Source organism: Pipistrellus hanaki (assembly GCF_964339955.1).
Source record: "Pipistrellus hanaki genome assembly, chromosome: 3".
Classification (NCBI taxonomy): domain Eukaryota; kingdom Metazoa; phylum Chordata; class Mammalia; order Chiroptera; family Vespertilionidae; genus Pipistrellus; species Pipistrellus hanaki.
In genome coordinates this window covers 19,124,360-19,140,671 of record NC_140505.1, presented here as the reverse complement: position 1 = coordinate 19,140,671, position 16,312 = coordinate 19,124,360, and positions in this window count along the sequence as shown.

Below are 16,312 nucleotides of genomic sequence, written 5' to 3'. Positions count from 1 at the left end.
CATTAATTAGCTCAATATTTAAAAATTAATTTATCAGCCTTCAAAGAAGCTAGACATACATGGCCAAGGAACACACTTCTGCCTCAAGAGATGTGAGTGGAAATCATTACATGTGATTCCCAAGAAAGCTTGCAAACTGTTTCTTTCATCTTCACCTTTCCTTTCCTCATGCCTGGATCATGGAGATGGGTTTGCAGCAGCCATTGTGCAGCCATGAGGTAACCATGATGCAGTTATCATGTGTTGATCTAAAGCTTGCTGACAAACACCTATGTGATTTTTGTAGAAGAAATAAAATCCCAGTTTGTTTAAACTACTGTTTGATATTACTTTGAGATTATCTTTTGTTATTCACAATTGAACACAAATCTGTTGTTGTTATAGCCAAGATATATTTATACAAACTTTGACCTGGGAACTCAGAGTCTAAAAATTATATAACCCTGCTCTATCTCTGTCGAGTTTTAGACCTACCATTGATTTCTGTCTTATTTTATTAAAAGGCGTGGGCATTGACACCATCTCTTCTAGACTGAAAAAGTAGGATGTTACCTATGTTGTATGATAACAGAGACTTTAAACTCCATGGGCAAACACTCCCCCCCCCAAACCCACAGCAAATTAATCTCTATGTTTCACTAAAATTTTCTGTAACAATGTCATCATGTAAGAGGGAAGTAATAGGATTTTATTTATAATCAGTATTCGTTTGTGCAAAAAGTTTAATTCTAATTGTGTTCTGGTGAAAAGAAAGGAGGCACTGTTGTCAGCAGAGGCAAGAATGCGTCAAAATAAGAAATTTTCCTAATACACATTGTTCTTCTACCCAACAGTTTCCTTAATTTCTAATGCCTCCCAAACATCTGACGCCAGGCATCCATGTATCAAGGCCCTGTATTTTACCTCCACTGCTCAGTTGTGCATGGCTATGGACTTTGCTCCTTGCGATGTTATTTGGTGTCTGGCAATTGGGGGACCTTGAAGTCCCCAAAAGCAAGGATACATCCTTCCAACCGTGGTTGCTAATGGGGCTAATGGAGAGGCTGACTGTTAAAAGTTATGGGAGTGCTGGTTATGAGGTGGGTGTGAGTCCATTTTTCTGCCGTGCAGCACTCTGCAGGAGAGCCCTGTGCCTCACGCGGGGAGTTTGATATGCCGTCTGCTCTGAGCAGCTTGGATTAGTCCATCTGTTGCTGGTTTTCAGAAACCTGAGGTGAAGAAAATAAATAACAGTAAACACAAAAATGAAAAATGCCCATGGTTCCTGAATTGCAATAAGTCTGCCTGTGCTCCTAAAGCGCCTCTTACCCGCAGATGCTGAACTCTTGGGCAGAAGGAGAAGGAAGCATTCAGATTTTGCTTTTGAGGATTTTTAAATCTTCAGAATTATGGCCCATTCATTGCATTAAAAAGTGATGTTTCCAATTATTGGTATTTTGGCCAAGAAATAAAGATAGTCCTCGATTTATGAAACCATATTCTCCCTGTCACTTGCTTTTTAAAGGCTATCCATAGATTTTCAATTGAGGCTTATTTGAGCCTCCGTTTTTCATAAGAAGGAGGGTACAGTTAACATAATCAGAGATATCTGCCTGGAAAAGACACATTGACAAACTCCAGATGCTTATAGTTAACTGTGGAAGGGGTGTACACTCCACAGCATTAGCTCCAGAAGGTGAAATTAAGACCCATGGGTAGAAATGATAGGAAAGGGAATTTTAGAGCTGAGGACATTCTCACCAATGACCTATGAAGTGTTCAGTGAACTACCTTGGATGACAGTGAGGATTCACATGTGCAGGAGATCAAGCAGGAAACAGAGGACCATGGATAGGTTTTGGTGAGTAGAGGATGCCCAAGTATGAAAAGATTAAGCTCAGTGGTCTCCACTTTGTTCACTCACTCTTCAACTCACTGCAATTTGTTTTCTTTTTGTTGTTGTTAATCCTCACCTGAGGATTTTTTTTCTATTGATTTTTAGAGAAAGGGGAAGAGAGGGGAGAGACACAGAGAGGGGAACATCCATGTGGGAGGGCCGGAATCAAATCCCAACCCTCAGTCTGTGGGCTGATGCTCTATCCACTGAGCCAAACCAGCCAAGGCTGCAATTTGTTTTCTATTCTCAGACCTCTTTGAAGCTAATCTTGGCCTATGATCAGGGAAGAGTCTATCTGTTTTAATAGATAGTTTCCACTAGGAGCCAAGGCTAAGGCAGATCTTGTTCCTTTTTTCTGTATTTTGCTTCTCCCTTTATTGATGAAAGTTTTCTTTAAACCCACCTTTCACTGAGGTCCTTATCCTTAATCATCTCTATAAAGTCTTTTCCACATAAGGTAACATATCCAAATATTTCTCCGATTAGGCTGGGAGCAATATTATGCTTATCAAAAATTCAGCTAATACTGCCATGGTTGGATATGGTTTTCTAAAACAATGGGAGGTCTCAATATATTTTAAGCTCTATAAGCCCATAGGACACCAAATAGATATAATTCTTAGACCATTATTACAGAAAAAGATTTGAGAGTACAGCAAGTTAATTTTGACTTTTCTGTTTCTGGATCAATTTTCTCTTTATTGAAGCTACTACCTGGGCCTAAGTCTCAATAATAAATACCTTCCTTATAGCTGTCTTATCTAGGCAAATCCATGTGTCTGAATTCATTTCCCTTGTTATCTAATATTCATGTTCTCTAGTTCTTATCTTTTAAAAACAAAAACCTGTTTATGTTCTATAGCATTTTGAAATTCTGATCTGCTCCAGGAAAAAGCAATAATTTAATAAAATCTATCTTCTGGTGAATTATACACTTGAGGAGAAATATAATGTAACAGAAAGGACAACACCAGGCTGGATGTTAAAGAGATAAGAATTTGATTCCTCTCTCACCATTTACTAGCAAGGGGGCCTTGGATGGGATGTCTTATATATTGGATTGCAATTCTCTGATGGGTGGAAGGAAGGGACTGGACTACACCACTTTAATGTCACTTGTCCTCTGCAAGGGGGACCCAGAGAATTCCAGATTCACTACTTTTTTTTTTTTTCCTTTGGAGAAACAAACCTTTTTTTTTAAAGTACTTAAATATAAGGTTATTTATCATCAATTAGATCTATCTTGGAATCCTTTCTCTCTCTCTGCTCTAGTAGATGCTTCTGTTGTGGCAAATGTGCTATTTTCATCACTTCAAATTATACTTGAAAAAAGTTGATGTCTTAAGTTTTTTATGATCAGTCTGAACCTACTCCCCCAACTTACCTCCCTTTGTACTCCAAAACATTCCTATTCTCCAGTCTTACTGAAATACTCAGGATTACAGGGACAGGATCTCTTTTTCTGGAGGACAGTGGCAATGCCATCTGCGTGAAGCTAATCTCAAATGGTGTCCTGAGCAATAAAATTACCCTAAAAGCCACGGCCATAAAGAAATAAATACATAAATAAATAAATAAATAAAGGGTCTCTCAGAAATTTTGGATGTAAAGGATTTTATGGGAGTCACAAGTTTAACTTTATATGTCTGTTGCGGTGTAGATCAAGTGAAATTCTAGTTTTATAATAATAACTAGAGGCCTAGTACACAAAATTTGTGCATGGGGGGGTGTCCCTCATTCTAGCCTGCACCCTCTCCAATATGGGACGCCTTGAGGGATGTCCAATCCCACCAGGATTGGCCCTAAATGGGCAGTCATCCCTCTCATAATCCAGGATGGCTGGTTTGCAACTGCTTGCCTGCCTGCCTTCCTGATTGCCCCTAACTGCTTCTGCCTGCCAGTCTGATCACCCCCTAACTTCTCCCCTGCCAGCCTGATTGATGCCTAACTTCTCCCTGCCAGCCTGATTTCCCCTATCTACCCTCCCCTAAAGGCCTGGTCACCCCTAACTGCCCTCCCTTGTAGGCTGATCCCTCTCAACTTTCCTCCCCTGCTGGCCTGATTGCCCACAACTGCCCTCCCTTGCAGGTTTGGTTTCTCCCAACTGAACTCCTCTGCTGGCCATCTTGTGGAAGCCATTTTGTGTCCACATGGGAGCAGCCATCTTGTGTATTGGAGTGATAGTCAATTTGCATATTACTCTTTTATTAGATAAGATAAAATGCTTTCCAGCTGCTGGAAAAACAAAACAAAAGAAAAAGAATGGCTGCCTTTGCTCTTTTGCAGTCTTTTCCTTCTGTTCACTCTTATTAGCATATGCAGCTGAATCAAATTTTAACCTTAGTGTTGTTATGGCTCCAACTAACTGTATCAATTTAATCAAAGAAAATGTTTGCTTTGAGAACAAAAGGACAAAAGTCCCAAAGCATCTATTACTGGGCAGGACAGAAGACCCGTGAGTGTTGGAGGCATAGGCTTCCCTGTTGTGAACAACCTTGGGGATTTGCTCTGTTTCTTGGGAGCTTCCAAGCATTCAGACTTTTATAGTGGCAATAAAGAGCGTGAAACTACCTCATAAGCCTCTCTGTCAGACTGCAAGTCCCCTAGCACTTCTCCTAATTAACTTCTAACCTGCTGGCCACTGTGTTATTTTTTTCTTCTTCTATAACAGCTAATGAAGTCCAGAATCTCAAAGTCTCCTTAATATTTCTTGAGCCTCCTAGCCATTAATTATGAGCCCTGTGTTTTTTCTTGCTCACTTAGATTTTATAAGGTGCACCACAGTGGGAATGTACGAATTTTTTTTTCTCCTTAGATTCCATTGTTAACTTTTATTTTGCTTGCCTCTGTAAGATCAGTAGAAACCCAGTAAAAACAACAAGATGAAAATATGGACAAGTAGATTTTGGGATGGGGGCAAACAGAGAAGCTCGACTCATATGCTTGAGTGTCCTTTCTCACAAGTGACTATTACATTTACCTTAATAGTCTGAGACATTAAAACAGCTACTCTCAGAAAAGAAATTCTGAGAAAGCTTGTCATCTTTCCATTCACGGTGACATTTTCCTGATGGGTACATTTTAATTCTAATAACCTTTGAAGTCTCCAGAAGAAACACGGGTAAAGCATGCATAAACACGCACACACACACACACACACACACACACACACACACACACACACACCAGCATTTCCAGTTAGAATGAGTGACCAACTTATTTTCTTTTTCAATTGACTTTTGATGGCTATGGTTATTTCTTATTTTTAGAACTTGGCTTTGTTCTGGGATTCAGAGAGCTTTACATTCTCCCCTTGCTTATCCAAAGTCCATTCCTCCCATCACTTCCTCTAATGAGAACAGATGTCCTTACTTTTCAGTTCTGTGAGATAAGCAAGTGGACCAGAAACATGACTCTCCTTTATGTATAAGACAGAAAAATGAATTATTAAAGGGTCATTTTAAAGGGAGAAAAGAAATCTATTCAACAAAGTATCTTTAGCCACAATACTTATAAATCAAGAAGTCACGTGGTTTGTCCTCATCTTCCTATGGGGTGGGGTGTATCAGTGGCTTTTAAAATGCAAAGCATGATTTTCAAACTGGAAAGTATAACTCTCATGTAATTATAATGTCGACCTGTTTCAAGGACTTTGTTCAACTCATTAATTAATGAGGAAACCAGTAATAAAGTCAAGTGTGATTCAAAAGCATTTTGGGGATTTAGAACTTTATAGGAATTTTGAAACAATGATAGAACAGAATAATAGGTTAAATGCAAATCTGACTGGAGTCCCACAGGCAACCATGAATGAGCATTACCTTTCTTACCTGACAGAAATTATGTGCATTTCAATTAAACCAAAATCTTAAGTTAACAAGTATTTTGCTAAGTCTTTTTTCAATAACAAAAAGTGAGTCAAACCAAGTATTTTCCTCTAGAATGATGAGTGTAACTGTTAAATGATACCTCAGTATAACATTGAAAGAACATGCTACATACCTTTTTGCATGATTCCCACACATATATTTCAATAATATTTCTTATTATAATGAAGTGGCAACATGCTCTGAGACAGTGCTAAGAACAACTTTCAGGTAATGGGTCCAGGTTTCCTCTTTCTTCCCAATGTTATTCCTCTGTTTGTGCATACAGGTGTACACATACGTGCATGAAACACAGCAAGTCTGCCATTCATGTACAATGTGAAAAACTTTTTAACCTCCTTTGAAATTTGCAGACAACTTAAACTACCCTGCTTTTTCAAGCCAGTCTTATCAAATTTCTTTTTACATTATCCTCTTTATCTCAGAACTCTGTGATTTCATCAAGAAGTAGCAACATTCTAACCAGATCAGACTGGCTCTTTGGGACAATTTGTGGAATGCATTTCATTGTCCTTAAGAAACTTTTAAATGGGTGTTAGAAAGGTAGACAATAAGAAATGGCCTCTCCCAGATGTGTAACAAGGGGGAGAGCTTTTTTTTTTAAGACCTTTGCAGTTTATTTTTAAATATAAATTTAGATTTACGTTTCTTTTATTGATGCCAGTTATATCACCTAAGAGGGTTTCTGGACCAGATAAGAGTAATCTTTGCTTTCATATTTTCCAACATCTGGAGGAAGTGAATATTAAAATTAACTCTTACATTTGCATTTCGTTTCCTCACTTTCCTCTTGACAGTTCCCTGATCATCAGAGAAGTCTTTGCAGGTTCTCTTTGTAGGCTTTGAGAGGACCACAATGATATCAGGATCACATAGACTAAATAAAATTGTTTGTAAGTTTTAGAAATCACAGGCTTAGAATGTATTTTCTACTACAGAATATTCAGAATAAAGAGCCAAACCTTTTGGAACTGAGTCAGACATGATCCTCCATGTTGCCAGTCTGTTGGGCACATTTATTACATCTTAGGGTGGCATTATAATTTACCCCGGTTTGCAAATGAAGACTAATTATCCAAATAATTCAGCCTGGCTATCTGCTCTTGACCACGGTGAACCTCCCTGCTGTTCCTCAAAGCTCTGTTTGTTCCCTGTTTCTTTTCTTGTTTTAAACCCCTCACTGCTCTGAGTGCCTTTTATTTAAAGAGAAATTGGATTCCTACTGTGTAAATTTCTGCAGGGAGTCTTTTAATGTAGACTGTTGCAATTTTCTCCAGGAATATGCTAATAATTACATGGGCTAGGAACCTGGTCTTTGTTATCTAAAGAAGAACTGTGAGAAAAAGAGAGGAAAAAAATCTCAACTTTCTAATTCAGTGAAGAGGAGAAAAAAAGAACAAGATAATATAGGAGAAAGGGAAACAAAGTTATCTGTTAAAATGTAGGCTGGAAATAGATGCTCTGAAGTAGCAACTGTGGCCTCTGGTCTTTGTGGAGGCTCTTAAGAAAAGCCATGTGTGAAGGGAGAATGGTGAACTTTGGTCTCAGGGGACAACAGGCTGAGTGCTGGCCTTCGTAGTCATGGCAACAGAACATCACCTTGTGCTCCTGGGGACCTACGAGAGTCCACTGTAGCTTCGACCAGAGGTATTGGTGTCTGAACGGCAAGAAATGCTGGTTAAGATTGATTTGAGGGAGCTCTGCGTTTTGTTTCTTGTTTCTGTTTAAAAGATAACTTTCTGAAATAAATTGCATAGTTGTGCTTCAGAGGAACGTTTCTGGGAAATAAGCATGGTTATCTCAGAACCCAATGCTCACTGAAGTGATGCTGCAGTCACACAGCGTTGGATTAGCAGCCAGTTCTATCCTGAGATTACTTGCCAAGTGGATTATTTCAGGTGACCTGGGGTCTGTACTGTTATTAGCAGGCACCTTTCAGTGGTCACAGACTGACTCCGTCTGACCCTTTATCACAAAGTTCTGAACACACAGTCACTTTATAAGCTTGTTTCAACCAAGAGGCTTTGAAAAAAATAATTTATTTATTTATTTATTTTTAGAATTCCTATATGACAATAAGGTCAAAGAATTATTTCCACATACTGATGTGAAAACTAAAGCATTGGAAATGAGAAGAAACTTGCCAATGATGAAAGCAAAATCAAATCCTGGCAGCACCTAAGATACTGGTTTATTTTTATTGGTAGGGTTTCTGAAGCTCTGATTGTAGTGATTTCTTTAATGTGTTTTTTTTTTTTTCTCTTGGGTAAAGGTGTTAAAAAAAAACACTATGAAATCAAATTTACTTTAAGTAAAATAATAAAATCAATATCCAGCAGTACTTTTTGAGTTTCACAAAAGGGGAAGTTCTCACCAGCAACCAAAAATGGATAATGATAGTAACATCCTATATCATAAAAGCCTAATATTCTAAGTGTCAGGTTGTCTGGTCATCAGTTCAACCAATCAAAGCATAATATGTTAATGATATGCCAAGGCCACTCAACTACTCACTATGACGTGCACTGACCACTGGGGGGAAGACACTCTGACCTGTAGGTTAGCTTGCTGCTGGGGTCCAGCTACCAGGGGTCCTCAAACTTTTTAAAGTGGGGGCCAGATCACGGTCCCTCAGAGAGCTGGAGGGCCAGACTATATGAACTACTAATTCCTACTGTAACACCTCGGCTGCGCTCACTGCCCAAAAAACCTGGCGGGCCGGATCAGACTCCTCTGCGGGCCGCATGTGGCCCGCGGGCCGTAGTTTGAAGACCCCTGAGCTAGGCCAATTAGGACTGAGAAAGATGGGCTGAACATACCCTAGACTCCTCCTGTGGTCCCTCTTTGCTGGTCAAATTCCCATGTCCCTTCCCAGCCCTGATTGTGCACCAGTGGGGTCCCTAAACCTGACCTGCACCCTCTCGAAATCTGGGACCACTCAGGGGACATCAGAGACCTGGTTTCAGTCTGATCCCACAGACTAGGTAGAGAATCCTTATTGCTGCATGAATTCATGCACTACTAGGCCTCTAGTTATTAACAATAGAACTGATATTTATTAAACTATGATTGTGAGTTTTAAGTACTTTATAAGAATTGTCTCATTTATTTATGTCTATTTACCTGATGAGGAAACAGAATTTAAAGATCTTCCCCAGAGTCACATATCTAGTCATTGGTAGTCAGATTTTAAACTTAGGCCTTCTAACACCAGTGTCTTGATTTTCTAATCACTCCACCAAACTCTACTATGCTCCTATGCCATAATTTAAAATATACATATAAGATTTACATATTATAGAATAATAAAATGCTTATTAGTTTATTTTTAAATCTACTCACTGTATCATTGTACAGGAATAAGAACTACTAACCACAGTCCTTTGTTGAGATCCTACTCTGTCTCAGGTACTCTCTGGGCACTGTGCATATATATTTTCCATTTCTCACCACAAACCTGCACTCAAAGAAATATTATCTCTGCTTTATATATGAAGAAATGAAGCCCAGAGATTTTAAAAAATAACTTGCCCAGGTTGTATTTAAACAACAATCTGAGCAAGTTTGCTTCATTGCAAACTCCCCCCCCCCCCCCCCATCAGTATAGCCATACTGTGTGTTTTTTAAAGTTATTTTTGAGGTACAGTTTCAGTTTAATTCAAAATGACTTGGGACCAAGTCTATCTTCTTAGAGCTTAATCTCACTTTTTTATTAAATGTGTTAATGAGATGGAAGTATTATTTTCAGAAAATCTGAATAAAATATGCAGATTACCTGAGGGGAAGACTGTGGTCTAGCTTTTTAATTTGGTTACTATCAGTTGATTAATTAACTTTTCATTCTTTAGTACCTGAATAAATGAAAAATGAATGAATGAATGGGTGAGCAAATGAGACAAGCTAACATCTATTGAATATCTAGTAGACTAGGAAGTAGGCACTGTGCAAGGTGATTTCATATTCGGATATTTTTTTCCTTTCCATAAAAGTTCTGCATGTTAAGTGTTTTTATTACTGCTACATTAATTAAAAAGCTGTGGTACATTTATACAATGAAATACTATGCACCTATAAAAAAGATGGTTCTCTTATTCTTTGTGACAATATGGATGGACCTGGAGATTATTATGCTAAGTGAAATAAGTGAGTTAGAGAAAGACACAAATCAATGGTCTCACTTAGGTGTGAAATCTAATGAATCAAATAAACTGACAAACAAAATAAGTCCAGAGATATGAATGCATGGAACAGACTGATAGAACTCTGAGTGGAGAGAGGTAGGGGAAATGGGAAAAGATTAATAAAAGAATGTATATGCATAGCCCATGGACATAGATAATAGAGTGAGGAAAGCCTGGGGTGGGACAGATGGGTCAGGTGGAGTGGGACAAAGAGGGGGAGAATGGGGAACATCTGTAATACTATCAACAATAAAAAAATAAAAATTAAAGATTATGATTTAGGAAAAATCTTTAGGCATTTGTACAAATTTAGAAATTTATATTATGTGGTGTAAGCTTTTGTAAATTATAGTTTGTTTTTTTTAACTAAAAAAAAAAAGTGAGGGATCTGAGTCTTAGGTTCAGTGAATTTCTGAGTTTTAACTAGTGAATGAGACAGTTAGGAACAAATCCCAAGGGCCTTTGGCTCCAAATATCATGCTCCAGCCATGTTTAAATTTCTTTTTAAAAAATTTAGAAGTGCTTAGATTATAAAAAACAAAAACAAAAAAAACAACAAAAACATTTTAGATATATCTAAGAAATGCAGAGCCATTTAAGTAGTACCCAAATATTTATGCCCTATATTCAAAAACAAAATACTACCTTAAATTTTCAATTTTCCTGAGTGCCCTTCACATTCCATCCCTACCTTTCTATCTTAGAGTGTCTTTATAGTTGTACTAGAGGTCCAGTGCATGAAATCATGCCAGGGGATGGGGGGTCCCTCAGCCCAGCCTGCACCCTCTCACAATCTGGGGCCACTGGCTCCTCACCACTCACCTGCCTGTCTCATTGTCCCTAACCACCCTGCCTGCCTTCCTGATCACCCCTAACCACTCGCCTGCCTGCCCAATCACCCCTAACCACTTTGCCTGCCTGTCTGATCACCCCTAACCACTTGCTTGCCTGCCTGATTGCCCCTAACCCTTCTGCCTCCCTGCCTGATAGCCCCTAACTGCCTCCACCTGCCTGCCTGATTGCCCCAAACTGCTTGCCTGCCTGCCTCATCACCCCTAACCATCTCTGCTTGCCTGCCCGATCACCCCTTAATCACATCTGCCTCGGCCTCCATCATGGCAGCTTTGTCTGGAAGGTTGTCCAGAAGTTCGTTCGGCTGCCCAGTCTAATTAGCATATTATGGTTTTACTATTATAAATACTTATTTATATTCCTAAATAAAGCATTATTTAGATATATGTGCTTTATATATTTAAATCAATTGAATCAAACTGGTTTTTTTTAAATCATATTTGTTTTGCATGACATCGTTCCCAAGATGCATCCATGGCACTGAATAAGTTATATTTAAATTCTTATCACCATGGCATAATATACCACTATAAACAACACTGCCATAATTTGTGTATTAATTCTTCTTTTGATGAATATTTGAGTTTAATTCTTTTTTTTTTTTTTGCTACTACAAAGAATGATAACAAGAATATGTGATGCATTTCTCTCAGAGAATATCTTAGAGGGTAATAAAGTTATAAGGTTTATACATTTTGGGCCTATTAGCTAATACCATATTGTTTTCCCAAGATGATGAGCAATTTATACTCTAACTCATTCTGAATAACATTGTATAATTATTCAGCTTCCCCTATATCCACACCAATATTTGATATTGTTATATTTTAGTTTTAACTAATATGATTAGTTTGAAATGGTATCTTATTGTGGTTTTTCATTTTTTTTTAATATTTTTATTGTTTTCAGAGAGGAAGGAAGAGGGAGAGAGAGATAGAAACATCAATGATGAGAATCATTGATTGGCTGCCTTCTGCCTACCCCCATCTGGGAATTGAGCCTGCAACCTGGGCATATGCTCTGACCAGGAATGGAACTGTGACCTCCTAGTTCATAGGTTGACACTCAACCACTGAGCCACACTGGCTGGTGTGATTTTTATTATTGACTAGAGGCCCAATGAATGAAATTTCATGCAAGAGGAGACCTTCCTTCCCCCAGCTATTGGCAGTCTTTCCTCTGGCATCCTGGACCCAGGCTGCCTCATGGGCTTCCCTCCAGCACTTGGGACCCAGGCTGCTTCCCTCCTCCGGCCACCTGCAGGCACCCAGGACCTGGGTTGGCTTCTTCCCCCATGGCTATACACAGGCACCCTCCAGCCCTGGCTTTGTCAGAAAGGATGTCCGGAATGATATCCAGAAGACATCCAGTTTAATTAGCATATTACCCTTTTATTATTATTGATACTTTGGACATCATTTTATTTCAGTTTTTTTTTGTGTGTGTGTGGCATTTCCTCATTGTGAAGTACCAATTCATTTTTTTACATTTGCCTACTTTTCTATTGGGTAATTTGCCATTTTCCTCTCAATTTGTAGGCCTTTTTTTCATTCAGGATATTAAATATTGCCATTTAAACTACTGCAACAACTTCTTCCAGCTAACATAGTGTTTTCACTTACTTATGGGGATTTCTGATGTATTGAAGTTCTCAACTTTAATATATTCACATTTGTCAATCTTTCCTTTATGCTTTGTACACAAAGGCGATCTTTCTAAATCCAAAGTAATAAAAAGATTTTGCTCAAAGTTTTATAGTTTTGCCTTTTGCATTTACATATTTAATCTAACTAGAGTTGATTTTGGCTTATGCTGTTTTACAGGGGTCTAATTAATTCATGTTTTTTTTTCTGTGTAAATAACCAGTTGTTCCAGATATATTTATTTTCAATCCATTTGTTTTCTCAAGGCTCTGCAGTGCAAGATCTATATAAATCTCATCTATACACATGTATGGATGTATTTCTGAACTCTCTGTTTTGTTTTTTTTTCAGTTCATCCATTTCTGTAATAGTACTATACTGTCTTCATTTTTACAGCTTATAGTAATACTTGCTATCTGGTAAGCCCAATCCAATTACTTTGCTCTTCTTAAGCAATGTTTTTCTCATCTTCTATCTTTGATCTTCTCCATAAATTTTAAAATCAGCTTGTCAAATTCTCTCAAAATCTGTTGGTATTTTGACTAGAGTTGAATTATATCACCAGAGCAATTTGGTGAGAATTTACATCCTTAGGCTATTGCTTTTTATTTATTAATTTTCAGACCATGCCTGTGTATGGTTTTTCTATTTAAATCTTTGACAATTTTTTTCTTCAGTTTAATTTTCTCCATATAAATTTTGTACATATATTACTAATTCCTTGGTACTTTACTTTTATTTTATTTGAAGCCATAATTAATAATTACCTTTATAAATATTTTCTTTTGAGCATGTAACAAACTGTAACTGATTTTTTATACTTTTAAAATAAGCTTCATGTTTTAAAACAGTGTTAGTTTACCAAAAAAATTTAAAGATAGTACAGAGTCTCCATAGATTTTGTACTGTTTCCACTATTCTTATAATTCCTTTTTTATTTTATTTTTTTAAAATATATTTTTATTGATTTTTTACAGAGAGAAAGGGAGAGGGATAGAGAGTTAGAAACATCTATGAGAGAGAAACATCAATCAGCTGCCTCCTACACACCCCATACTGGGGATGTACCCGCAATCAAGGTATATGCCCTTTACCTGAATTGAATCTGGGACCCTTCAGTCCGCAGGCTAAAGTTCTATCCACTGAGCCAAACCGGTTTAGGCTCTTATAATTTCTTAAGTTAATATAATGCGTTTGTTATAACCAGTAAAGCAATATTAATACAGTATTATTAACTAAAGCATATACTTTATCCAAATTCCTTTAGTTTTTGCCTATTGCCTTTTGTCTGTTTCAAGATGTCACCAGGGTACCACATTACTTTCAGTTTTCATCTCTTCTTAAGTTCCATTGGCTCTGACAGTTTCTAGGGCTTGTCTTGATCTGATGGCCTTGATAGTTTTGAAGAGTACTGGTTAGGTATGTTGTAGAACCCCTTGTTGGGATTTGTCTGGTGATTTTCCTCATGATTATAGGTTTTTAAGAGGAAGACCATAGAAGTGGTGTACTATCTTTATTCTTTTTTTTTTCTTTTTTTTTTTTTTAAGAGTACATAGTGATTGCCTGGCTAAAGTAGTGTTTGTCAGATTTCACCTGTAAAATCTCCCTCTAATGTCCCTTACCATACTGTACCCTTAGAGGGAAGTCACTATGCCCAGCCCACACCTGAAGAGTGAGAGTCATGCTCTGCCTTCTTGAGGGTTGAATGTCTTCACAAATTATTTGGAATTCTGCACAGGAGACTGTCTCTTCTCCCTCATTTATTTATTTATTGCATAATTTATTTATATCAATGTGGACTCGCAGATATGTAATCTATAATTCAAAACTACTTTGTTTATATTGATGCTAAATTGTTCCATCTTTGGCCATGGGGAGCTCTTTCAATTGGCTACTGTCCCTTGAACATATACTGTGATTGTGAACTTTTTCCCTGAGCATTGTCTTTATAATTGATTTTTTAATATATTGATTTTACTTCCAGCTACCTTGCTAAAATCTTTTAGCAATTCAAATAATTTGCCTTTCTGAACAACCATGTTTTCTACAGATAATGACAGGTTTGCTTTCTTTCAAATTATTGTAATTCTTACACATTTTACTTATTTTTTTCTTGTTGTACTTAACTGGGACCTTTAGTGTGAAGCTAAATTAAAGTTATAATATAGAACACACTTGACTTGTTTTGGATAGTACAAGAAATATTTAATTATTTTTTCAAATTAAATACTCTAAATGGGCTTTGTTTTTTATCCCATTCTTACTTAAACCAAACTAAAAAATGCCTCTGACAACAATGAGTCCTTTTTGAAATCAAATATTGAGACCTCTTTAGCTACCTATTTTGTTTTTATTCCATCCCCCCAGCCTCTTACTTCTTGGCTCTTCCCTTCCCTGATGATTGGTTTCCTGTGACTTCATCCAGATACCTTCTTCCCCACCACTGTGCAGGCTTAAGGTCTTTTTCATAAAAGACTAGTTACTTCACTTTCACAATATCCTGTCCCTGGCATTCAAAATTTACCAAAAATAAAAATAAAAAAAAAATAAAATAAAGCATTAAGCTGAAGCTGTGTAGATACATGTGTAATTTAAGGTTCTTGAGGTATACATCTTGTGGTCCCTTGAAGTGGCATGCTAAGTTATTACCTATTTGGCTTGTCTGCCTAAGCCTGCCCATGATAGACTCAAGAGGCCCCAAACTCCACTAAACATAAGCTGTTATTCAATGTCAAACTAATTTATAATCAGATAAACATTTTGTTATTTTGGACACCTAAAAATAAATCCATTTTCCTGCTAATATTTCTAATTTTAAAACCAAGATCCTGACCAAAGAGAAATAAAAACCATCCCGTGGTTCCTGGTTCATCATCTCATAGGAACCAGGGACTGTGTTTGCCTGGCAGCCTTGCTGAGACTCTCAGGGATACAGATAAGTTTTTAAAATGTCAGTGTATATAAGAGCCAACTCAGGAGTTTGTATAGAATGTTAATTTCTGCTCATCTCTCCATCCTCCGTTAAGATTCAGCAATTCTTAGAAGGGTCTCTGGAGTCTGAGTTTCCACCAAGCACCCAGTGTGATTGGGATGCAGCGGGTCCACTCAGCTGAGTTAGAGAAAACCCCTGTGGTTGGTGAGAAAATGAACTGGAAAGAGGCTCTCCAAGAACTGTCTGGTGATTTATTGGCAGTGTGATTTATAGCAAGCAGGACTTTATCCTAATTCCATTCAGTTTCTAGCTGCTGTTCAGGGCTGTGCAGTGCAGAACAAATGGGCATGACCCTCTGGGCACTGCTCCCTTAAAATGCCCTGGCAACAGTCCTCTCCTTGGCTGCATAGATGAGAGGGAGCTTGAAAAAAAGCCAAACCCTCTCTGTATCATTGTTCTGTTTCAACCCCAACCGGGGGGCCCTGCAGTGTACTTCTTTTGCCAACCACTAGGAGTCGGTGCCCATCCCACAAGATAAGGCTCAGTCCTCCACAAAATTTCCCTCCTTTGAGATGCCAGACACAAGTGGAGCCCCAGCTCATCAGCACTTTTGATCAACTGGATATAACTTCAAGGATTCTACAAAAACCTTAGGTTTGATTTTCCCTAGAATGAGTCACAGAACTCACTCTTACAGTCTTATTATAAAGGGTGTACTTAAGGTGACATTTGGGGGTCCAGGAAACAGACCTTTTGTGATATTGTGATTTATAATAAGAAATAAATATTTGGTTTTCATCCTCTTTTTGGCACAATTGAAATGTCCTGTGTTGAGAGCAAGAAAGGTGTCTTTTGTTATGATAATTAGGCAACTTTTGGGAGGTACCTAAGAATGGGGGCTGGTTGCAGGAGATCCAACCATGTGATTAGAGTGCTGGAAC